Here is a 25202-nt window from a genome sequence, read left to right on the forward strand (position 1 = left end):
TCGGATGACGCCCAGTCCAGGCCCTTGTTGAGCCAGGATGTTAGCCACTGTGGAGGCCCGGACTTGAACTCGGGAGCGGCGGCCCATGTGGTGTCACGGGGTTCCGTGACATAGAACCACTCCTGCTACCATCCCTTCACAGTCTCTACGAAGGTGCCTTTGGGCCAGGTGACGTTGGGGAGCTTGCTCACCATGGCACCGCCGCACTTCGCGTGTTGACCATCCACCACTTTTGGCTTCACATTGAAGACCTTGAGCCATAGGCCAAAGTGGGGAGGGATGCGGAGGAATGCCTCACACACGACTATGAACGCCGAAATGTTGGGGAAGGAATTCAGGGCTAGATCATGGAAATCTATCTCGTAGTAAAACATAAGGCCGCAGACGAAAGGATGGAGGGAAACCCTAATCCGCGAAGGAAATGAGGGATGAATACTACCCTCTCATTGGGCTCCAGAGTAGGGACGATCTTCTTCTTGTCCGGAAGCCGGTGGGCGATTTCCTTGGCTAAGTACCCCGCTTCCCGGAGCTCCTTGATGTTCTCCTCCGTGACAGAGGAGGCCATCCACTTGCCCTGCGCTCCAGATCCGGACATGGCTAGAGTGTTTTCTGGGGACGGAAGGGATTGAAGCTTGGGCGCTGGAGCTCGAGGGCGGATGGGCTGAGGAGAAGGCATGGGGTGAAAAAGTGGATCCTTATCTCCTTATAAAGGCAGTGAATATCAAGCGTCCCCCCCATGAGCCTTAAAACTCGCCTATTCCCAAGGGGTCGTGCGGATGGCACAGTTGGATTACCCAAGCCCGTATTGATGAGAATCCCAAAATGAGGGGACACGATCTCTGCTTTGACAAGACGTGTCACCAGAGGCTGCGTCTCGAAACGCGAAACAGGAGATTGAAAAATGATTCGAAATAATGGAGCGGTCAGACGTAACGTCTCGCTAGCAAAACTGTCGGTAAAGACATATTATGTTTTTTGATTAAGTATTATGCCCTTGTGGTAGTGGGTTGTAACTGTTAAACAGAGCCGGATATAGTTCTTGTTGATCAACTACTTTGAAGTATTCGGAGGAGGAACCAGCCTTGCAATGCCGAAGACAATCTGTGCGCCGGACACATCGTCATTGAAGCCTGGTTCAAGGGCTACTGAGGGAGTCCTGGATTAGGGGGTCCCCGGGCGTCCGGACTATGTGACATGGGCCGAACTGATGGGCCATGAAGATACAAGACGGAAGGCTTTCTCCAGTGACCGGATGGGACTCTGTTGGAAATATGCCCTAGAGGCAATAATAAATAGGTTATTATTATATTTCCTTGTTCATGATAATCGTTTATTATCCATGCTAGAATTGTATTGATAGGAAACTCAGATACATGTGTGGATACATAGACAACACCATGTCCCTAGTAAGCCTCTAGTTGACTAGCTCGTTGATCAATAGATGGTTACGGTTTCCTGACCATGGACATTGGATGTCGTTGATAACGGGATCACATCATTAGGAGAATGATGTGATGGACAAGACCCAATCCTAAGCCTAGCACAAGATCGTGTAGTTCGTTTGCTCAGAGCTTTTCTAATGTCAAGTATCACTTCCTTAGACCATGAGATTGTGCAACTCCCGGATACCGTAGGAATGCTTTGGGTGTGCCAAACGTCACAACGTAACTGGGTGGCTATAAAGGTGCACTACGGGTATCTCCGAAAGTGTCTGTTGGGTTGGCACGAATCGAGACTGGGATTTGTCACTCCGTGTAAACGGAGAGGTATCTCTGGGCCCACTCGGTAGGACATCATCATAATGTGCACAGTGTGACCAAGGAGTTGATCACGGGATGATGTGAGTTACGGAACGAGTAAAGAGACTTGCCGGTAACGAGATTGAACAAGGTATAGGGATACCGACGATCGAATCTCGGGCAAGTAACATACCGATAGACAAAGGGAATTGCATACGGGATTGATTGAATCCCCGACATCGTGGTTCATCCGATGAGATCATCGTGGAACATGTGGGAGCCAACATGGGTATCCAGATCCCGCTGTTGGTTATTGACCGGAGAACGTCTCGGTCATGTCTGCATGGTTCCCGAACCCGTAGGGTCTACACGCTTAAGGTTCGATGACGCTAGGGTTATAGGGAAAGTATGTACGTGGTTACCGAATGTTGTTCGGAGTCCCGGATGAGATCCCGGACGTCACGAGGAGTTCCGGAATGGTCCGGAGGTAAAGATTTATATATGGGAAGTCCTGTTTTGGTCACCGGAAAAGTTTCGGGTGAAATCGGTAATGTACCGGGACCACCGGGAGGGTCCCGGGGGTCCACCAAGTGGGGCCACCAGCCCCAGAAGGCTGCGTGGGCCAAGTGTGGGAGGGGACCAGCCCCAGGTGGGCTGGTGCGCCCCCCCCACCAAGGCCCAAGGCGCATGGGAGAGTGGGAGGGGGCAAACCCTAGGTCCAGATGGGCCTTAGGGCCCATCTAGTGGGGCGCCCCCCCTCTCCTCCCCTTGGCCGCCCCCCCTTGATGGGATCTAGGGCTGGCCGCCTCCTCTTGGGGGTGGAAACCCTAAGGGGGGCGCAGCCCCCTCCCCCCCTATATATAGTTGAGGTTTGGGCTGCCATACAGACACGAGAAAGTCTCCTTTCGGCGCAGCCCTTCCCCTCTCCCTCCTCCTCCTCTCCCGCGGTGCTTGGTGAAGCCCTGCGGGATTGCCACGCTCCTCCACCACCACCACGCCGTCGTGCTGCTGCTGGATGGAGTCTTCCCCAACCTCTCCCTCTCTCCTTGCTGGATCAAGGCGTGGGAGACGTCACCGGGCTGCACGTGTGTTGAACGCGGAGGCACCGTTCTTTCGGTGCTTAGATCGGAATCAACCGCGATCTGAATCGCTACGAGTACGACTCCCTCATCCGCGTTCTTGCAACGCTTCCGCATCGCGATCTACAAGGGTATGTAGATGCACTCCCCTTCCCCTCGTTGCTAGATTACTCCATAGATTGATCTTGGTGATGCGTAGAAAATTTTGAATTTCTGCTACGTTCCCCAACAGTGGCATCATGAGCTAGGTCTATGCGTAGTTTCTATGCACGAGTAGAACACAAAGTAGTTGTGGGCGTAGATGTTGCCAATTCTTCTTGCCGCTACTAGTCTTATCTTGTTTCGGCGGCATTGTGGGATGAAGCGGCCCGGACCGACCTTACACGTACGCTTACGTGAGACAGGTTCCACCGACTGACATGCACTAGTTGCATAAGGTGGCTAGCGGGTGTCTGTCTCTCCCACTTTAGTCGGAACGGATTCGATGAAAAGGGTCCTTATGAAGGGTAAATAGAAATTGGCATATCACGTTGTGGTTTTACGTAGGTAAGAAACGTTCTTGCTAGAAACCTATACAAGCCACGTAAAAACTTGCAACAACAATTAGAGGACGTCTAACTTGTTTTTGCAGCATGTGCTATGTGATGTGATATGGCCAGAAGATATGATGAATGATATATGTGATGTATGAGATTGATCATATTCTTGTAATAGGAATCACGACTTGCATGTCGATGAGTATGACAACCGGCAGGAGCCATAGGAGTTGTCTTTATTTTTGTATGACCTGCGTGTCATTGAATAACGCCATGTAAATTACTTTACTTTATTGCTAAGCGCGTTAGCCATAGAAGTAGAAGTAATCGTTGGCGTGACAACTTCATGAAGACACAATGATGGAGATCATGATGATGGAGATCATGGTGTCATGCCGGTGACAAAGATGATCATGGTGCCCCGAAGATGGAGATCAAAGGAGCAAAATGATATTGGCCATATCATGTCACTATTTGATTGCATGTGATGTTTATCATGTTATGCATCTTATTTGCTTAGAACGACGGTAGTAAGTAAGATGATCCCTTATAAAAATTTCAAGAGAAGTGTTCCCCCTAACTGTGCACCGTTGCGAAGGTTCGTTGTTTCAAAGCACCACGTGATGATCGGGTGTGATAGATTCTAACGTTTGAATACAACGGGTGTTGACGAGCCTAGCATGTACAGACATGGCCTCGGAACACATGCAAAACACTTAGGTTGACTTGACGAGCCTAGCATGTACAGACATGGCCTCGGAACACAAGAGACCGAAAGGTCGAACATGAGTCGTATAGGAGATACGATCAACATGGAGATGTTCACCGATGATGACTAGTCCGTCTCACGTGATGATCGGACACGGCCTAGTTTGACTCGGATCATGAATCACTTAGATGACTAGAGGGATGTCTATCTGAGTGGGAGTTCAATAACCAGATGAACTTCATTATCATGAACATAGTCAAAAGATCTTTGCAAATTATGTCATACGCTTTAGTTCTACTGTTTAAGATATGTTCCTAGAGAAAATTTAGTTGAAAGTTGATAGTAGCAATTATGCGGACTGGGTCCGTAAACTGAGGATTGTCCTCATTGCTGCACAGAAGGCTTATGTCCTTAATGCACCGCTCGGTGTGCTGAACCTCAACGTCGTCTGTAGATGTTACGAAACATCTGGCATACACGTTTTGATGACTACGTGATAGTTCAATGCGTAATGCTAACGGTTTAGAATTGTGGCACAAGAGACGTTTTTGAAACGTCGCAGAACATATGAGATGTTCCGAAGACTGAAATTGGGATTTCAGACTAGTGCCCACGTCAAGAGGTATGAGACCTCTGACAAGTTTCTTAAGCCTGCAAACTAAGGGAGAAAAGCTCAATCGTTGAGCATGTGCTCAGATTGTCTGAGTGCCACAATCGCTTGAATCGAGTGGGAGTTAATCTCCCAGATGAGATAGTGATAGTTCTCCATAGTCACTGCCACCAAGCTAGTAGAGCTTCGTGATGAACTATAACATATCAGGGATAGTTATGATGATCCTTGAGCTATTCGCGATGTTTGACACCGCGAAAGTAGAAATCAAGAAGGAGCATCAATTGTTGATGGTTAGTAAAACCACTAGTTTCTAGAGGGGCAAGGGCAAAAGGGATACTTCATGAAACAGCAAATCGTTTGCCGCTCTAGTGAAGAATCCCAAGGTTGAACCCAAACCCGAGACTAAGTGCTTCTGTAATGAGGGGAATGGTCACTGAACCAGTACTACCCTAGATACTTGGTAGATGAGAAGGCAGGCAAGGTCGACAGAAGTATATTGGATATACATTATATGAATGTGTACTTTACTAGTACTCCTAGCAGCACCAGGGTATTAGATACCGGTTCGGTTGCTAAGTGTTAGTAACTCGAAATAAAAGCTGCGGAATAAATGGAGACTAGCTAAAGGTGAGATGACGATATGTGTTGGAAGTGTTTCCAAGGTTGATGTGATCAAGCATCGCATGCTCCCTCTACCATCGAGATTTGGTGTTTGCGTTGAGCATGATTGGATTATGTTTATCGCAATACGGTTATTCATTTAAGGAGAATAATGGTTACTCTGTTTATTTGAATAATACCTTCAATGGTCTTGCACCTAAAATGAATCTCGATCGTAGTGATACACATGTTCGTGCCAAAAGATATAAATAGTAATGATAGTTCCACATACTTGTGGCACTGCCATTTGAGTCATATTGGTATAGAACGCATGAAGAAGCTCCATGTAGATGGATCTTTGGACTCACTCGTTTTTGAAAAGATTGAGACATGCGAACCATGTCTATTGGTATATATGCATGAAGAAACTCCATGCAGATGGATCGTTTGGACTCACTTGATTTTGAATCACTTGAGACATGCAAATCATACCACATGGGCAAGATGACTGAAAGTCCTCGTTTTCAGTAAGATGGAACAAGAGAGCAACTTATTGGAAGTAATACATTTTGATGTATGCAGTCCAATGAGTGCTGAGGCATGCAGTGGATATCGTTATGTTCTTACTTCACAGATGATTTGAGTAGATGCTGAGTGTATTTACTTGATGAAACACAAGTCTGAATTATTGAAAGGTTCAAGTAATTTCAGAGTGAAGTTGAAGATCGTCGTGACAAGAGGATAAAATGTCTGTGATATGATCATAGAGATGAGTATCTGAGTTACGAGTTTGGCACACAATTAAGACATTGTGGAAAGTGTTTCACAATTAATACCGCCTGGAACACCATAGTGTGATGGTGTGTCCGAACATCATAACTGCACCCTATTGGATATGGTGCATACCATGATGTCTCTTATCGAATTACCACTATCGTTTATGGGTTAGGCATTAGAGACAACCGCATTCACTTTAAAAGGGGCACCACGCAATTCCGTTGAGACGACACCGTTTAGAGAAACCTAAGTTGTCGTTTCTTAAAAGTTTGGGGCTGCGATGCTTATGTGAAAAAGTTTCAGGCTGATAAGCTCGAACCCAAAGCGGATAAATGCATCTTCATAGAATACCCAAAACAGTTGGGTATACCTCCTATTTCAGATCTGGAAGCAAAAGTAATTGCTTCTAGAAACAGGTCCTTTCTCGAGGAAAAGTTTCTCTCGAAAGAATTGAGTGGGAGGATGGTGGAGACTTGATAAGGTTATTGAACCGTCACTTCAACTAGTGTGTAGCAGGGCACAGGAAGTTGTTCCTGTGGCACCTACACCAATTGAAGTGGAAGCTTATGATAGTGATCATGAAACTTCGGATCAAGTCACTACCAAACCTCGTAGGACGACGAGGATGCGTGCTACTTCAGAGTGGTACGTGATCCTGTCTGAGATATCATGTTGTTGGACAATACTGAACCTACGAGCTATGGAGAAGCGATGGTGGGCCCATATTCCGACAAATGGTTAGAAGCCATAAAATCCGAGAGGATCCATGTATGAAAACAAAGTATAGACTTTGAGAGTACTACTTGATGGTCGTAAGGCTGTTGAGGTAAATGGATCTTTAAGAAGAAGACGGACATGGACGGTAATGTTACCGTCTATGAAGCTCGACTTGTGGCAAAGAGTATTTCCACAAGTTCAAGGAGTTGACTACGATGAGATTTGCTCATCCGTAGCGATGCTTAGGTCCGTCGGAATCATGTTGGCATTAGCTGCATTTATGAAATCTGGCAGATGGATGTCAAAACAAGTTTCCTTGCCAGTTTTCGTAAGGAAAGGTTGTATGTGATACAATCAGAAAGGTTTTGTCGATCCTAAGGATGCTAAAAGGTATGCTAGCTCCAGCGATCCTTCTAAGGACTGGAGTAAGCATCTCGGAGTTGGAATGTACGCTTTGATGAGATGATCAAAGATTTTGGATTTATACAAAGTTTATTAGAAACTTGTATTTACAATAAAGTGAGTGGGAGCGCTACAACATTTCTGATAAGTATATGTGAATGACATATTGTTGATCCGAAATGATGTAAAATTTCTGGAAAGCATAAAGGGTTGTTTGAAAGGAGTTTTTCAAAGGAAGACCTGGATAAAGCTGCTTACACATTGGGCATCAAGATCTATAGAGATAGATCAAGACGCCTGATGATACTTTCAAAGAACGCACACCTTGACATGATTTTGAAAGAGTTCAAAATAGATCAGCAAAGAAGGAGTTCTTGGCTGTGTTACAAGGTGTGAGTATTGAGTAAGACTCAAGACCTGACCACAGCAGAAGAGAGAGAAAGGACGAAGGTCGTCCCCTATGCTTTAGACGTAGGCTCTACAGTATGCTATGCTGTGTACCGCACATGAAGTGTGCCTTGCCATGAGTTGGTCAAGGGGTACAATAGTGATCCGGGAATGGATCACATGACAGCGGTCGAACTTATCCTTAGTATCTAGTGGACTAAGGAATTTTCTCGATTATGGAGGTGAAAAGGAGTTCGTCGTAAAGGGTTACGTCGATGCGAACTTTGACACTAATCCGGATGGCTCTGAGTAGTAAACCGGATTCGTATAGTAGAGCAATTATTTGAAATGGCTCCAAGTAGCGCGTGGTAGCATCCACAAGATGACATAGATATTCGTAAAGCACACACGATCTGAAAGGTTCAGACCCGTTGACTAATAACCTCTCTCACAAGCATAACATGATCAAACCAGAACTCATTGAGTGTTAATCACATAGAGATGTGAACTAGATTGTTGACTCTAGTAAACTCTTGGGTGTTGGTCACATGGTGATGTGACCTGTCAGTGTTAATCACATGGTGATGTGAACTAGATTATTGACTCTAGTGCAAGTGGGAGACTGTTGGAAATATGCCCTAGAGGCAATAATAAATAGGTTATTATTATATTTCCTTGTTCATGATAATCGTTTATTATCCATGCTAGAATTGTATTGATAGGAAACTCAGATACATGTGTGGATACATAGACAACACCATGTCCCTAGTAAGCCTCTAGTTGACTAGCTCGTTGATCAATAGATGGTTACGGTTTCCTGACCATGGACATTGGATGTCGTTGATAACGGGATCACATCATTAGGAGAATGATGTGATGGACAAGACCCAATCCTAAGCCTAGCACAAGATCGTGTAGTTCGTTTGCTCAGAGCTTTTCTAATGTCAAGTATCACTTCCTTAGACCATGAGATTGTGCAACTCCCGGATACCGTAGGAATGCTTTGGGTGTGCCAAACGTCACAACGTAACTGGGTGGCTATAAAGGTGCACTACGGGTATCTCCGAAAGTGTCTGTTGGGTTGGCACGAATCGAGACTGGGATTTGTCACTCCGTGTAAACGGAGAGGTATCTCTGGGCCCACTCGGTAGGACATCATCATAATGTGCACAGTGTGACCAAGGAGTTGATCACGGGATGATGTGAGTTACGGAACGAGTAAAGAGACTTGCCGGTAACGAGATTGAACAAGGTATAGGGATACCGACGATCGAATCTCGGGCAAGTAACATACCGATAGACAAAGGGAATTGCATACGGGATTGATTGAATCCCCGACATCGTGGTTCATCCGATGAGATCATCGTGGAACATGTGGGAGCCAACATGGGTATCCAGATCCCGCTGTTGGTTATTGACCGGAGAACGTCTCGGTCATGTCTGCATGGTTCCCGAACCCGTAGGGTCTACACGCTTAAGGTTCGATGACGCTAGGGTTATAGGGAAAGTATGTACGTGGTTACCGAATGTTGTTCGGAGTCCCGGATGAGATCCCGGACGTCACGAGGAGTTCCGGAATGGTCCGGAGGTAAAGATTTATATATGGGAAGTCCTGTTTTGGTCACCGGAAAAGTTTCGGGTGAAATCGGTAATGTACCGGGACCACCGGGAGGGTCCCGGGGGTCCACCAAGTGGGGCCACCAGCCCCAGAAGGCTGCGTGGGCCAAGTGTGGGAGGGGACCAGCCCCAGGTGGGCTGGTGCGCCCCCCCCCACCAAGGCCCAAGGCGCATGGGAGAGTGGGAGGGGGCAAACCCTAGGTCCAGATGGGCCTTAGGGCCCATCTAGTGGGGCGCCCCCCCTCTCCTCCCCTTGGCCGCCCCCCTTGATGGGATCTAGGGCTGGCCGCCTCCTCTTGGGGGTGGAAACCCTAAGGGGGGCGCAGCCCCCTCCCCCCTATATATAGTTGAGGTTTGGGCTGCCATACAGACACGAGAAAGTCTCCTTTCGGCGCAGCCCTTCCCCTCTCCCTCCTCCTCCTCTCCCGCGGTGCTTGGTGAAGCCCTGCGGGATTGCCACGCTCCTCCACCACCACCACGCCGTCGTGCTGCTGCTGGATGGAGTCTTCCCCAACCTCTCCCTCTCTCCTTGCTGGATCAAGGCGTGGGAGACGTCACCGGGCTGCACGTGTGTTGAACGCGGAGGCACCGTTCTTTCGGTGCTTAGATCGGAATCAACCGCGATCTGAATCGCTACGAGTACGACTCCCTCATCCGCGTTCTTGCAACGCTTCCGCATCGCGATCTACAAGGGTATGTAGATGCACTCCCCTTCCCCTCGTTGCTAGATTACTCCATAGATTGATCTTGGTGATGCGTAGAAAATTTTGAATTTCTGCTACGTTCCCCAACAGACTCTCCTTTGCATGGATATCAATCTTGGCGTTCAGATATGAAGATTCCTTTCTATGTAAACTGACTCTATACAACCCTAGGTCCCTCCATTATCTATATAAACCGGAGGGTTTAGTCCGTAGGGGCGAACACAACCATACAGGCTAGACATCTAGGGTTTAGCCATTACGATCTCGAGGTAGATCAACTCTTGTAATCCCTATATTCATCAAAGTCAATCAAGCAGGAAGTAGGGTATTACCTCCATTAAGAGGGCCCGAACCTGGGTAAACATCGTGTCCCTGTCTCCTGTTACCTTTGATCCTTAGACGCACAGTTCGGGACCCCCTACCCGAGATCTGCCGGTTTTGACACCGACAGTCCGTACTACCGCAAAAGCCCCCCACGATTGGTTTCGGTTTGCGGGAGAACACACGTCTGGTCAATCCGGCGGATCGATACAGGCTCGCGTTGGATGACGCATCACGTCCAGACTTTCTGACAGATGCAGGGGGTTTGAGGGTCGGTGTTGGAAATGTCTTTGGGCATCTCCAACAGCTGTAAGATAGGTGTTGGTAAATTTGCCACCTAGGATAGTAGTGATGATCTGGCATGTAATAGATGTGGAGAGAGAGCAAAGTTGTATGTAGAATAACCAACAACCTTTGCACAAGCTCCAAGGTGAAATAGAGAGCAATCACATTTATTTCACATCATCTATTGGATAGCTTAGATACAATCTATTGGAGTAGCTGTATGATAGCTTGTTGGTTGATGACATGGACATTTTACCAACAAGACTAACATACAATCTATTGGAGATGCCCTTAAGTGTACATTTGGACCTTGGTCTTGCACTCACCGAATTTTCAACTGCTTGCCAGCACGCGCATCTACTTTAGTACCACTAGTACCATTTTTTCACTGCTTGGTACCCGAGAGGAGCCAACCACTACTTCCCCAAGAAGCAATTTCATACGTGGGCGGCATGTTCCAAGCGGAGATACATAGCAATGTTGGCCTGCGATATGAACGATTATTCAATAATTTTTCCAAGCAATTTCATACATGGGCGGCATAGTCCAATCATCATAATTTTTCAATATGTTATTCAATAATTCTTCAGCTTGTTCAATAGTTCGTTCCCTGAAAACACAACCAACACAACTATCTAGGAAGTCCCTAGAAGCATCGGTTAGTCCATTATAGAAGATATCAAGTATTCCATTTTTCTTAAGAGGATGATCACGCAAAGCATTCAGCAATTGGAGAAGCCTCCCCCAAGCTTGTGGGAGACTCTCTTCTTCAATTTGCACAAAGTTAAATATTTCATGTAAGGCAGCTTGTTTCTTATGAGCAGGAAAATATTTTTCAGAGAAGTAGTAAATCATATCATGGGGACTACGCACACAACCAGGGGAAAGAGTATTATACCAAGTCTTAGCATCACCCTTTTGATGAGAACCGAAATAACTTGAGAATATAATAGTAGCGAATTTTCTCATCATGAGCAAATAGGGTGGCTATATCATTCAACTTAGTAAGATGTGACACAACAGTTTTAGTTTCATAACCATGGAAAGGATCAGATTCAACCAAAGTAATTACCTCTGGGGCAACAGAGAATTCATAATCCTTATCATCAACAAAGATAGGTGAAGTAGCAAACTTAGGATCACATTTCATTCTAGCATTCAAAGATTTTTCTTTCATTTTGCATAATAATTTCTTAAGATCATCTCTATCATTGCAAGCAAGAAAGTCTCTAGTTGTCTCCTCATCCATAACATAACCTTCCGGTATCTTAGGAAATTCATATTTAGGAGGACTAGGTCTAATAGGTGTCTCAAGATTTTCAGATTCAAGGATTTCATCAGTTTCAATAATTTCATTCTCTTTAGCTCTAGCAATTTATTCATCAAGAAATTCACCTAGTGGCACATTATCGTCAAGCAAGGTACTAGCATCATCATAAGCATTATCCATAGCAGAAGTAGCATCATCAATAACTTGCGACATATTAGAATTAATAGCATGTGGTGGTGTTGCAAGTTTACTCAAAATAGAAGGTGAATCAAATGCAGAGCTAGATGGCAGTTCCTTACCTCCCCTCGTCTTAGAGGGAAATATTTTAGTCTTGGTATCCTTAAGATTCTTCAAAGTGATAAATTGGTAATAATCCCAAGTCAATATAGCTATGTTCCCCGGTAACAGCGCTAGAAAAAGGTCTTGATAACCCACAAGTATAGGGGATCACAACAGTTTTTGAGGGTAGAGTATTCAACCCAAATTTATTGATTCGACACATGGGGAGCCAAAGAATATTTGCAAGTATTAGCAGCTGAGTTGTCAATTCAACTACACTTGGAGATTAATCATCTGCGGCAAAGTGATTAGTATCAAAGTAATATGATAGTTTTGATAGTAGTGGCAACAGCAATAGGAACGGTAAAGTGATAGCAATGATTTTGTAGCAAGTGTAACGGTAATAGCAGTAGTAGTAACTTAGCAAGAACAATATAAGAGAAATTCGTAGGCATTGGATCGTTGGATGATATTCATCATATAATAGTCATAACCTAGGGCGATACAAAACTAGCTCCAGCTCATAAATATAATGTAGGCATGTATTTCATAAATAGTCATACGTGCTTATGGAAAGAACTTGCATGACATCTTTTGTCCTACCCTCCCGTGGCAGCGTGGTCCATATGGAAACTAACGGATGTTAATGCCTCCTTTTAATAGAGAACCGGAACAAAGCATTAACACATAGTGAATACATGAACCCCTCAAACTATGGTCATCACCGGAAAGTATCCCGACTACTGTCACTTCGGGGTTTACGGATCATAACACGTAATAGGTTAATATACCTTGCAAGATCGGATCTAGAACATAGATATAATAGTGATAACATAAACGGTTCAGATCTGAAATCATGGCACCCGGGCCCAAAGTGACAAGCATTAAGCATGGCAAAGTCATATCAACATCAATCTCAGAACATAATGGATACTAGGGATCAAGCCCTATCAAAACTAACTCGATTACATGATCAATCTCATCCAACTCCTCACCGACCAGCGAGCCTATGAAAGAATTACTCACTTTCGGTGGGGAGCATCATGGAATTGGCGATGAAGGAGGGTTGGTGATGATGAAGATCGAAGATCCCCCTCTCCGGAGCCCAAAACGGACTCCAGATCTGGCCTCCCGACAGGAGGTGGCGGCGGCTCCGTATCGCGAAACGAGATAGTTCTTCCTCCTTGATTTTTTTGGAAAAATGGGTATTTTTGAAGATGGATTCAGGGTCTGCGGGGTCACCAGGTGGGCACAACCCACCTGGGGGCGCCTGAGGGGGGGCGCCCTGGTGGGTTCTGCTCACCCAGGGGGCCCTGATACGTCTCCAACGTATCTATATTTTTTTATTGTTTCATGTTGTTTTATTATCAATCTTGGATGTTTTATAATCATTTTATAGTCATTTTCTATCATTTTTGGTACTAACCTATTGACATAGTGCCAAGTGCCAGTTGTTGTTTTTTGCATGTTTTTTACATCGCAGGAAATCAATATCAGACGGAGTCCAAACGCAACGAAACTTTACGGAGAATTTTATGGACCAGAAGGAACATGTTGGGCCCTGGTTGCACCTGGGGGGAGTCCTGAGGAGGGGACAACCCACCAGGGCGCGCCAGGAGGCCTAGGCGCGCCCTGGTGGGTTGTGCCCACCTCGGGTGCCCCCCGGACCGCCTCTTTGCTCTATAAATACCCCAATATTCCAGAAACCCTAGGGGAGTCGACGAAATATTCATCCAACCGCCGCAGAGTCCAGAACCACCAGATCCAATCTAGACACCATCTCGGATGGGGTTCACCACCTCCATTGGTGCCTCTCCGATGATGCGCGAGTAGTTCTTTGTAGACCTACGGGTCTGTAGTTAGTAGCTAGATGGCTTCCTCTCTCTCGTTTGATTCTCAATACAATGGTCTCTTGGAGATCCATATGATGTAACTCTTTTGCGGTGTGTTTGTTGGGATCTGATGAACTTTGAATTTATGATCAGTCGTATCTTTTTATATCCATGAAAGTTATTTGAGTTTCTTTGATCTCTTAGATGCATGATTGCTTATAGCCTCGTATTTCTTCTCCGGTATTTGGTTTTTGTTTGGCCAACTTGATCTATTTATCTTGCAATGGGAAGAGGTGCCCGGTAGTAGGTTTGATCTTACGGTGCTTGATCCCAGTGACAGAAAGGGAAACGACACGCATGTATCGTTGGTACTAAGGATAAAACGATGGGGTCTATCTCTACATAGATAGATCTTGTCTACATCATGTCATCGTTCTTATTGCATTACTCCATTTTTCCATGAACCTAATACACTAGATGCATGCTGGATAGCGGTCGATGTGTGGAGCAAAAGTAGTAGATGCAGGCAGGAGTCGGTCTACCAATCTTGGCCGTGATGCCTATATAATGATCATTGCCTGGATATCGTCATAATTATTTGAAGTTCTATCAATTGCCCAACAGTAATTTGTTTATCCACCATTTGCTATTTTTCTTGAGAGAAGCCGCTAGTGAAATCTACGGCCCCCGGGACTTCTTTCTCATATATTTGCTTTGCGATCTATTTTTCCTTTGCATTTTTATTCAGATCTATTAAACCACAAATACAAAAATACTTGCTGCACTTTATTTTATTTGCGATCTATTATTTCAATCTATTACAACTTTCTCCCGTCCACGCACCAATTTGAGGCGCCGTACCCGAAAGGGATTGACAACCCCTTTAACACGTCGGGTTGCGAGGTGTTGTTATTTGTGTGCAGGGGTTGTTTACGTTGTGTTGCTTGGTTCTCCTACTGGTTTGGTAACCTTGGTTTCATATCTGAGGGAAATACCTACCGCCGCTGTGCTGCATCATCCCTTCCTCTTTAGGGAAATACCGACGTAGCTTCAAGCGACATCAGGCCCCCTCCGGTGGTTCTTGGCTCCAGTATTTTTCTTTTATTGTATAAAAATTCCCCACAATGTTTTGTTCCCATCCGAGAACTTCTATTTCTGCACAAAAACAACACCATGGTAGTTTTGCTAAAAGCAGCGTCAGTCTGGGTTAGATTAATTCAAATCATGCAAATTAGAGTCCAAAACAAGAGGAAAAGCGTTAGTAAAAGTAGATACGATGAAGACGTATCAGCTCTTATGGCATCTCCAACGACAACCCGCAGATTTCCTCCCGCATCTGTCTGCGGACAAGGGGACCAGTCCACAGAAACGGATGTGGGAGGCCGCCATCCAACCATAGCCGCATACATCCGGCAAACAATTTTAACTAATCGGACAAAATTCGTTCGAACCTGACGGACTTCATTGAAGTTCGAACATAATTTACATAAAAGGTCGATATTTCAACCGTTTAACAACAAAACTAAGAAGAAAACCTAAACCCTATACTGGACGACCACCTCGTACGCGTGGCCGCCCTGCCCTGCCGCACCGCCATCTCCATCGGTGTCGTCATCGTGGTCCCTCCAATGGCGGAACGACGTTGGAGGGTCGTGATAGCCTTGTCCGCCGGCTGCCTGCCGTTCCGCCTCCTGCTATGATGTGCGGAGTGTCGTCGCGGCCACCGTCGACGTGGACTTGGGAGCCCTGGTGGCGGCCTTGCCGCGACCAGCGTTGGCGCAGCAGTCACTAAGCGACCACTTCTCGCCGATCTTGGAGAGCTCGGTGTCAACAAGGCGGCACCGCCTGGCGGCCGTCTCCCCGATGGTCACGGAGCGGTTGAGCGCTCACGCGTCGGCAAGGTCAGGGTCGTTGCGGGCCCAGGCCAGCTCCACATTGCTCTTGGCGAACGCGGAGCGGCGACTGACATTGCGTCTGTCGTATCACACTTGCTGCCTCGTCGCGCGCTCCACCTCAGAGACGACGACCTTCGAGTCTGAGGCACCATCGTAACCGCCGCCTCCAAGGTAATGGAGGAGGCGGCCCCGTGCCTTCTTTATCGTGGGTGGCAACTCCTCGTTGACGGCAAGGCGGTGGCGGCACGATGGCGACGATGGCGCGTCCATGCGGGCGTACCGTCTGCGCGGCATGGACGACAGCTCGTCCTTGACCCGACGTCTGATCTGGACGCCGCGGTTGTGCTGGGGCGAGGCCGACTCGTCCTTCACATGCTTGAGCGGGGACGCCGGCTCGTGCTTCACACGGTGCCACGATGGGGCGTCGGCTCCTGCTTGACGCGGACTGGCGATGGTGGCGACGGGCCCATGTAACGGAGTGACCACTCCATCATTATCTCGATCCGACGGACGAAATCTTCGTCCATCAGAGCGGCCTCCTTGAGGAGTCGGGGCGGCTGTTGATGTGGCTGCTGCGGCGCCTGGTCCTCCTCGTCACCAGAGGATATGACGATCTCCTCCTTTGCGGAGGAGCCGGCCGCCATGGACACCGACGGGCCGGGAGAGCATGGGCGGCGGCGCCAAGAACCGTCGGAGGAGGAGCTTCCACCTACTCCACCTGCTGTTGCGGAGCACCATGACTTCGACATCGCCTCAGTTGGGATCGGAGAGGAAGAGGGGCTCGGGCACGAAGACGTGGAAGGAAGGGGCGGTGCTCGGGGAAGGGGGGGTGGGGGATTTGGGTGGTCCAGTGTGGTCAGAAGCGGGCTTGAAGTGGTCTAGACTACCGCAAAAACCCCTCACGTTTGGTTCAGGTTTATGGGAGAAAACACGTCTGGATCACCCGGCGGATCCATATAGACTCATGTCGGATGGCACAATATCCGGACAGATGTAGGTAGTTGAGGGTCGGTGTTGGAGATGCCTTAAGCGTACATTTGGACCTTGGTCTCGCACTCACCGAATTTTCAACTGCTTGCCAGCACGCGCATCTACTCCGGTACCACTACCATATTTTCACTGCTTGGTATACCCCAGAGGAGCCGACCACTGTTTCCCCCGAGAAGAAATTTCATACGTGGTCGGCGTGTTCCAAGCGGAGATACGTATACAAATGTTGGCCTGCGATGCGATGCGAACATTGATGACACACGGGCCACGGCGCTCCATCCATTCACCCATGCATCAATGCATGTGATCCATCAATCGATGGCGTGCGGGTCCCAGCTGGATGCATGTGTACGTGGACTGCAGCGTAGACGTAGCACAGCACATGGCGTACACACGACCTGTCGACGTCGAGACCGTGCCCATCACTGTCAGAATTAAGTCGATCTGGCCTACAACTGTATGCTCATGCTCATGCGTGTGTTGCGGTTGAGTGTTAGCAAGAGTTTCTATTGTCTTGTGGAAAAGCAGGACAAATCAGTTCATCTGTACTATTTTGGAAGTTTAATGCATGTTGAGAAGAGACAAACAGCTCCTGGGGATTAGGGTCACGTCGCCCCACCGCCAAGTTTGTCGGCATTGCTATCCGAGGATGACTAATCAGCCGTAGAACATGGACATGAATCATGAAAATCCATGATGATTATGACAATAGACGGCGACAGTGGATGGATAGTTTGAAGCGGGAGCGGATGGACCGGCCTAAAACAGTGCCCTAGACCTACGCGTACCATGCTTTTGTTTTAATCCCAAGTTAGTTAGATTAGAACACGTCTGATTAGTCAATGATTGTTCGCTAAAGCATGAGCTCGAAACATGGCTACTACTACTAGCACGCATCGACCGGATACTGATTAACTGCAAAGCAAGCGGGAGTGGGGGCGTAGTGCTCCTTAAACAATTGAATTTCGTAGAGCTGCACTGATCTTGCGTCGTGATGAGAGGTGAAGGGCAACGATGGAAGCACAAAGTGGAAACGCGGCGGCCGTGCCCTGCAAAAGCCAAGGCAGACGCGGCGCGGAAACCTTGACTGGATCGGAGTCAGATCGGAGTGAATCTGATTAGTCAGATTGGCCGTCAGTCGTCAGGTATCCACCGGCCGTGCTACAGTACCCAAACTAATCGTTGGGTTGGGTGCAACGCGACGCACATACCATACCCACTCCACTGACATCGCACACTGCATCTTACACGTCCGGCAAGTCGGCAATCCAGCGCTTGGTTTGGTTCTTGGTTTGGTTTCTCGGGGTCTAGCCCGTCTCGTCCTCTCTGGTCTTTTTTTTTAATTGTGCTCTCTGGTCTTTGATCCTCGCGACCTGACGGAGTAGGTACTGCATCTGCATGCAGTCGTCGACACGATCGGCGGAGTGCACGCCGCGAGGCTCCTCCGTGGCGCTTCAGGCGCCGTGAAAATCTAGGGCGCTCGCGCGAATACACGCAGGCCGCGGACCATCAACGCGCTTGCTACTCGGCAGCTTCTTCTCGCTCGCTCGGTCAGCCCTTCTGTTGCTTGATTGCTGGCCGAGTAATAAATAAACAGAAGCTACTACAGTAGTTCAAAAAAAAACAGACTTGCGTTTTCTTTTCAAATTTTAAAAAATAGTACATACATAAAAGGTATATGGTTTAAAAATTATTCATAAATTTATAAAAATATTTGCGTATTTGGAAAATTTTCATGAATATTAAAAAATGTTCCTCAGTTTTAAACAAATTCACAAATTAATATTGGCAGATTACAAAACTTAAAACTTAAAAAAGTTCATGTATTTAAAAAATGTAGGTAGCACATCTTTAGCGCTTAAGGCACCCAAAGCACAGATGGCGGCGCTTTGCCGCCCATTAAGTCGCTCGCTCGGTGGCACGGTTTGCCCACTCAGTCGCTAACATGTACCGTAACATATCCTGTTTTTTTTCTAAATAAATTCATGTATTCAGAAAATAGACTTTTTTAACACAATACAATGCGCGGATGCTATACATACGCACATACAATCATTCCTATAAACATACACACACACCCTCTCTTTATGAGCACCTTCGAGAGACGGAGTCGATACATCATCTTGAGATTGAGAAGTCGTCACAAATGCCTATGTAGTCGACAGGAACGTCTCCTCCCATTGAACGCACATCGCCAGAAGGCCTCGAATTAATGCAGGAAAATGCGAGCACCAATGCCTAGGACTTGAACCCTAGTGGGCTGGGGATACTACTATCCTCATAACCATCCAAGCATAGCTCGATTCGCTTCAAAAAATAGATTTGAGAAGTAATAAAACGTACACAGATTTGAAAATGTTCACAAAATGTGTATAAGTTCATGAATTAAAGAAATATTATTTTCAAAATGTTCATGAATTCAAAATATGTTCCCAAAATTTTAAAACTGATCATGTTTCAATAATAATTCATGATTTTTTAAAAACGTAACTTTGGAAAAAACCTCATAGATTTTTTTAAAGTTCATGATTTAGACAAGAAAAAAAATGAAAAATGAAAAAGAAGGAAAAACTGCCAAATAAAATAGAAAATTAACAAAGAGAACAAAAGTAAAAAACTGCCAAAGAAAACAGAAGCAAAAACATAGAAGAAAAATTGACCTGTAAAACCGAGGGAACCTTCTCGAGAGAATGGAAGAAAGTCTATATGGGCCGGCCCAGTTAGCAAACTAACAAAGGCAAGGGTATGCCCACTGTACGAAAATAACTCTATTAGGCGCATATAAGCATCAATGCTCAAAAAATAAATAAAGAAGGCGCATATAAGCACCAAATAGGATTTTCCCTTGTTCCGGGGGTGGGCATCAAGGTTGGGTAGGCATGTGAGTGTTAAAGACCAAGAGTGTACTTCTCGGTCTAGATGGACGGAGCTGAGGATGAAGCGTTAACGGGACTTGGACGAGGCTTAATTGCTCGTTGATTCATTTTTGGAAAATGCTAGAAATATTTCATCTAAAATCTATATTAGTCATTATAGAAAACTGAACACAAAATTATTAGCATCATTACGTCTTCGTCACTTTGAGATCAGTATTTCTAGTGAGTTGAGTGATTCCGATGTGCCGTCTCAGTGATATCATATCAATTATATACATGATTGTGTCACATACTCCCTCTTTCTCAAAATACAAGGCGTGTGTTTGACATGGTCTTTAATGCATGAACTTAACCATTAATATATATATAAATACTACCTCTCGTTCCGATGAATAAGACGTATTTTGTTTCATCAAGTCAAGACTTTGACCAACATTTACTCTTTTAATATCTGATTTATGTGATACAAAATCACTATCATAACAAAGTACTTTGAACTACGAATCTAGTGACACGGATCTCATGTCATATAACCTTGTATTTATGGAGTAATTATTGATCAAATGCATGTCTTAACAAAACAAATACGTCTTACTTTTAGGAATGGAGGGAGTATATAGATAGGGAATGTACAAATGGTATTGTCATATTTACCTTATAAAATAATTTCATTCTATATCTCTTTATATTAATAAAGTAAACATATTATTAGTGAAATCATAGTTAAAGTTGGATGTTAAAGACCAGACAAAAAAACAAAAACAAATGCGCCTTGTATTTTAGGATGATGGAGTATTATGTTCTTTTTGTGTATTATATAGTGTCATTTTCAATGTGAACTGCACATCCTTTTCTAGTGAATGATACTCTGAGATAAAGGACAATGCTCCCTTTGATGCTTATGGTGATAAAATTGATACTTGTTTGTCTGCGTACTAATGGCCAGCACAACAATTCATTTATTATGTGGTATCAAGGGAATACAAACATAATAAGTACACATATCTGTCCTTTGCTAAATTAGGATGTATAAAGCTAACACTAACAGTCTAACACAGTGAACCAACCTGTGGTTGGATGGTTAGAGGGACTGTGGTATCCCCAGCCCATCAGAGTTCAAATCCTGGTGCTCGCATTTATTTCTGTATTTATTTCAGGATTTCCGCCTATGCGCATTCAGTGGGAGGAGACGTTCCCGTCGACGACGAGGTGCCTACGGTGACTTCGTAAATTTCAAGATAATATGTCGGCTCAGTCTTTCGAATGTGCTCATAGGGATAGGGTGTGCGTGTGTGCATTCATAGTATATGAGCGCTTGTGTCTGCACTGATGTTCAAAAAAAACAGTCTAACACATAAACTGGAAACTATGCCTAGACAAATGGAAGAACAAAAAATAAAGAGAAAAGTAGAAACGATGACCCACAACAGTTGCCAACCAACAAAAATGATGTAAGCACGTACGATCCGGGCATGGACACAACCGCACAAACTGAAAACCGTGTGCACAATAGACAAGCACTCCAGATGGTAAGAGCCGTTCGCGGAACCAAAAACATCCGTCGATGCATGAGTAACTCGCGAGAAGTGACACTTACCCGCAATGTTTTATTAAAAAAAATTCTTGCCAATGAAATTATCAATAAAAGTAAGTATATATGGCTAATCTTTCTTACTGCTGGTCTTTCATGAATAACAACACTGCTAAATCATATTCTTAAAGAGTAAGAGCAACTTCAAAGGGCTGACCCATTTTATCCGTTTGAGTCGGCGCGGACAAAAGTGGCGGCCCAACGCGCCGACCCAAACCCAAATCACGTCCGTGTCGCGTCCACGCCGACGCATTTGCGGTCCAAATTTGCGCCCCAAATGCGTCGGCGCGGACGCCAAACGGACGCTTCGCGCGCCTTCTCGCTATCCGCCGCGTCCCCACATGGCGGCCGTACAACTACCCGCTGCCCACGCGGTCAGCTTAATTTATGACGACGGGCCCACGCGTCAGCGACGGCGTTCGTCCTTTTTTAAGCCGACCGTGCGGCGGGGCCGTCCTCATCCAAACTCGCCGGCAAACCCTAGCCACCACAACCACAGCGAGATGGGCTTCTTCTCCGGCGCCAGCGGCGGAGGCGGAAGAGGAGGCCCGGTACGAGGCGGCAATGGCGCAGGCTCTTGCCCTCTCCGCGGCGGGCGACAGCGTGGTGCCGCCGGTGGCCCCGCCGTCCCCCATCAAGCCGGAGCCGCAGCCGGAGCCCGAGCCCATCGCGCGCTTCTCCTGGAATGGAGTGGTGCGCGAGTGGGTGTCCGCGCCACCGGTTTGGCTGGGGGCGACGCCGGCGCAGGAGCAGGCGTACCTCGAGATGTGGCGCCAGCGCCGGCTGGCAGAGGAGCGCCGTCGCGGAGAGTACGAGGAGATGCTCGAGCGCGACCTCGAGGAGGAGCAGCGCGAGGCCGAGGAGGAGGCGCGCCAGGCCGCGGCTGCACAGGCGGCCGCACACCCCGGCACAGCCCGACATGGCGGCGCTCTGGAACACGGCGTTCGCCTGGGCCGGGCCGGCGCCGACGCTCATCGACCTCACGGACCCCGAGGACGACGACGCCGCCGCCGCCTAGGGCAGCGCGCCGCCTCGTAGTTTAGGCTGGGTTTTTTTTTAAAATGCAAATGTGGACGCGTGGACTCTCGCCGGCCTTCGTGGCCGGCTTTAATGTTTAATTAATGTTGTTTTTTTTTAATATGCATTTGTTCATTTTTTTTGGCGCCGTCAAAATGGGTCTCAGGCCAGCGTTGGGCGCACGCGCCAAACCAAATGCGGAAGCGGGCATCCGTATCCGTCTGGCCGATCCAAACGGACAAAAAGCGGACGAAATCGCCGTCCGTTTGGGTCGGCCCGTTGGAGTTGCTCTAATCATGTAATTCTGAGCAAGAGGGAGAATCAGGCCAACGAGAAAAGGTTGATGCCGGCCAAGGACTCGATCTACTTGTCAGTTGTCTCTGCACTCCACACACACTGTCTCTGTACTATAAATACTTCATTCCAATGCCTAACTTTCCCACAACCCCGAGCAAAAGGAGCTAACAAACCTTAAACCATGGAGGTTTCCACCTTACCCTGCTTGCTACTTGTGTCTGTTGCACTGGCACTCTGTTGTGCAGCTGCAGCACGGCCTGACAGTACAACAGCAAGCCTTGATGCAGCCACAATGGCCGCGCAAGAGCTTGACCGTGTCGCGTCACTGCCGGGGGCGCCGAGCTACTCATATGCGTTCAAGCACTACTCCGGGTACGTCACGACCGACGAGCACCTCGGCAAGGCACTGTTCTACTGGTTCTTCGAGGCTACGGAGAAACCTGATGATAAGCCACTTGTCCTATGGTTAAATGGAGGTTGCTAACTAACTAACTAACTGTATTTTGCCTTGAAAATTCAGAAAACTTCGTGGGTGGAAGATGTATGTAATGTAGCCGTACATCGTGTGCTCTTGCAAAATTTGCAGGACCTGGCTGTTCTTCTGTAGGGTTTGGGCAGGCGCAGGAGCTCGGGCCATTTCTTGTGAAGAAAGAAGTGCCTGAGCTTGAGCTCAACCCGTATGCCTGGAACCAAGGCAAGTGCCAACCAAGACTAACACACTAGACTTACAAACAATTTTCATAGCAATGGAAGCATGCATAGCTTACTGTCGGGTGAACTTTCAGCTGCCAACCTGCTGTTCCTGGACTCTCCAGCGGGTGTTGGATTTTCGTACACGAACACGTCCTTCGAAATAGATCCACCGGGAGACAATTCCACAGGTATGCAAGACAGATATGTCTTTCCTCTTCTATCCTAACAATGAAGGGATTTCTTCCCAAGATAACATGACATTTCATTCGTCCTTTGCAGCACACGGTTCATATGCTTTCCTCGTCAGGTGGTTTCAGAGGTTCCCCCAGCAGAAAATGAAAGAGTTCTACATAGCTGGAGAGAGCTATGCAGGTCTGCCAGCCCATTCATAGCTGGCTAGATACTACTAGTAGAACTACTAGATTGTACTGTGCTCATGATCTGACTTTTGCTCATTCTAATTCTCTTGCCACTGGATCGCTAGGACATTACGTTCCGCAGTTAGCGAATGTCATCGTGGAGGAGAACAAGAAGGCCTCCAAAGAAAACTACATAAACTTCAAAGGCATCCTGGTACATACATGCAGCTATAATAAGCTACCCATTTCACCATCCTGCGATTGCTTGAATGTTAGCAGTAACTAACTAAACAAAATGGAGTACAGATCGGGAACGCGTACATGGACGGGGACACGGACTTGCAGGGGATCGTGGACTCGGCGTGGCACCACGCCATCATCTCTGACACGCTCTACAGCGCCTTCCTCAAGTCGTGCGACTTCAGCATGGAGATCCTGTCTCCGGAGTGCGACGCGGCACTGAGCGAATTCTTTCTTCTCTACAAACTCATAGACGTCTACAGCCTCTACACCCCCTACTGCGACCTCGGTACCCGGCTTTGAACGCGTCGTCCTCGGCGAACATCGGGCAGACCAACGGCCGTGTAAGCAAAGCATCCTCCTTGGTTTCAGCTTCAAAATTTTCAGCCACTTATTTCCCCCCTCGGTCTGATCGAACAGTGTGATTGATTTTTCATGCACACAGTTTGATCTCCTCAAGATGCCAATGGGCTTCGATCCATGCACGCAGACGTACGCCACCGAGTATCTGAACCGTGAGGACGTGCAGAGGGCTCTGCATGCCAACACCACGGGACTGCCGTACCCCTACGTTCTTTGCCGGTGAGTTCGCCTAGCTGAGTTTGCTTGCTGGGCTCAGAATTATGTTTCTTTTCATAGCTGAATATATATTGTTTTGTTTGTGTGGTGTTTCTTTTCAGCAATACCATCAACGATGTGTGGAAGGATTCCGACATGACGGTCGTCCCCATCGTCAAGAAGCTCGCGGAGGAAGGGCTTCGCATATGGATTTTCAGCGGCGACACGGATGGGAGGATCCCTACGACGTCGACGAGGTACACGCTGAAGAAGCTCGGCCTGCCCATCAAGGAGGACTGGTCGCCATGGTTCACTCACAAGCAGGTACCCCTCCATCACAAATACAAGTTCTTCTAACATTTTTTTTTCTGAATTGAATGTATATAGACACAGAGTAGTGTATTTATTCACTTATTTCAGCCTGTGTGTAGTTCATATTGAATTGTCCAAAACATTTTATATTTATAAACGGACGGAGTATTAGTTAATTGGATGAGTGAATAGCAGAACAATCCCATCGACCAGTAGCTTCCAATTGGTTGCTTATTAATCTTATCAGATCTTATGGCACTATCTCACACGTTACATCGTGTGACGTTCTTGTTCTGATGCGTTTGTTGTTTGCAGGTTGGTGGATGGAGTGTGGTGTATGATGGCCTGACATTTGTCACGGTGAGAGGCGCCGGGCACATGGTGCCAACCTCGCGGCCCGAGCAGGCGCTGGAGCTCTTCAAGCACTTCCTCGCCAACCACAACCTCCCCTCCAAGCCCTTCTAGAGAGAAAAAAAAAACGTCACAATTCGCACGTTTCCCCAATAA

General features: G+C 46.9%; 1 pseudogene; it reads left to right on the plus strand.

Moving 5' to 3' along the window:
- Window positions 1-22714: 22714 nt before the first annotated feature.
- Window positions 22715-25163, plus strand: LOC123168579 (serine carboxypeptidase-like 34; annotated as a pseudogene).
- The last annotated feature ends 39 nt before the right edge of the window (window positions 25164-25202 follow it).

Source organism: Triticum aestivum, chromosome 1D (assembly GCF_018294505.1).
Source record: "Triticum aestivum cultivar Chinese Spring chromosome 1D, IWGSC CS RefSeq v2.1, whole genome shotgun sequence".
NCBI classification, from domain to species: Eukaryota; Viridiplantae; Streptophyta; class Magnoliopsida; order Poales; family Poaceae; genus Triticum; species Triticum aestivum.